We start from the raw sequence: 1,613 nt of genomic DNA, 5'->3' as shown, positions 1-1,613 counted from the left end.
TGGGGCTGGGAGGCACAAAGGCCCTGAGTGGATAACTGGGAGCAATGGTGTTAAGGGGGGTATCGTATTTCCACCCCTTGGTTTCTGAACCCATGCATAATACCTGCTGGGAATATGGCACTAATAATGATCATTTATTTAGGGTATTTAATGTGTCCTGGAGGATAGCACCTTATCATCACAGTGTATGGTCTCCAAGATGGCACCTCAGCTGTACCTTGAAAAGACCAGCAGCTTCTGAGTGGTCTAGTATGTGGCAGGCCTAGTGGATCCCATTGCTATTATGTACCCATTTCTATTAGGTTAGTGCAAAGGTAATTGCGGTTTTTTCCATTGAAAGTAATGGCAAAAACCATAATTGCCTTTGCACCAATCTAATACATCTTCTTTTTGTAAAATGGGCCTCTCGGTCTAATGAGACATTGTGTAAAATCTTGTGTTGCTAAATCAAAAACTCTCTAGGCCCTTGGACACTCATGCAAGCTGAGGTCCTGTGATCAGAAAGGTAAGTACATACCCAGAATACATGCTGATTCCAGTCAAGATGCACTATTGCCCTTAACAGATGGAGACGGCTCAATGAAATCAACTTGCCACCAAGTGGCTGATTGTTTTCCTCAAGGTACAGTGTCACATCAGGGGCTCAGCACTGGTTTCTGCTGTTGGCAGGTCGGCAGAGTTGAGTGGCAGTAGCTACATCAGCTTGGAAAGTGAGAGCCAATGCTATGGGACCCATGAATGGCTTTCGTCTCTGCCACTGTGACCAGTTCATTTGTGTTGTCCAAAACCCATGGCTTATGACAGAGGTTGGCTGGTGTGAACTGGCCAGGTTATCTGTCTTCTTGGTTGTTTAATGCATCTTCTATGGTGGATGCATAGTGGAGTGGTTAGTAATATGCTTAGCATTCCTCAGTCTTGGTATCCACTTAGATTTCGGTATTCCTATGCTCAATTTTGATGGTAAATGGACAAATGTAGGAACCCTGGCTTGCCTTAGAGAGACATGGTGACCAGGGACTTGACCCTCCAGAAATGACAATCTGGGTCACTCCATCAGGTGAGCTGTGCACACTAGTGTAGATGTTAGCCAAGGACGAAGAGAATCTACAGTGGCAGTAGAAGAGATAGATGATGTGTATCAGTTTTGGTCACAAAATCAGCTGCAGAAGTAGGGTCAGAAGTTAAGTCCACTTAACCTTTCTCTTATAGTAAGTTTCTCTAGAAAAAAGATCAATCAGAATCCTAGAGGAATGGCTTCCAGATAGATTAAACTTATTATATAAAGTAAGGATCTGAGTGGTGCAAGGGGTACACTCTATTGTTGGCTGTGGTGAGCTTTCCAGATCCCTGTTTCAGGACCAAGATGCCCATTCCTGCAACTACTGGAAGTGCTGCCTGCTGATAGCTTATAACTGAGTCTTTCCCCAGGAATTTTCCTTGGTGGAAGGGATCTGCCTCATCCAAGGTTAGATTCCCTTGTTCACATCTAATGACTGGTTAGCATAGGGGTACACAGGCCAAGGATGGTCCCCTTGCCTCAAACTGCAGTCTCTCTAAAAGGCCATTGGAATTGGCTGAGACCTCTGTTGCAACTGCATTACAGTTAAATCTCT

The sequence above is a fragment of the Colobus angolensis genome, unplaced genomic scaffold, assembly GCF_000951035.1.
Source record: "Colobus angolensis palliatus isolate OR3802 unplaced genomic scaffold, Cang.pa_1.0 Scaffold105, whole genome shotgun sequence".
In the NCBI taxonomy this organism is placed as follows: Eukaryota; Metazoa; Chordata; class Mammalia; order Primates; family Cercopithecidae; genus Colobus; species Colobus angolensis.
Note: the sequence above shows the minus strand (reverse complement) of the source record.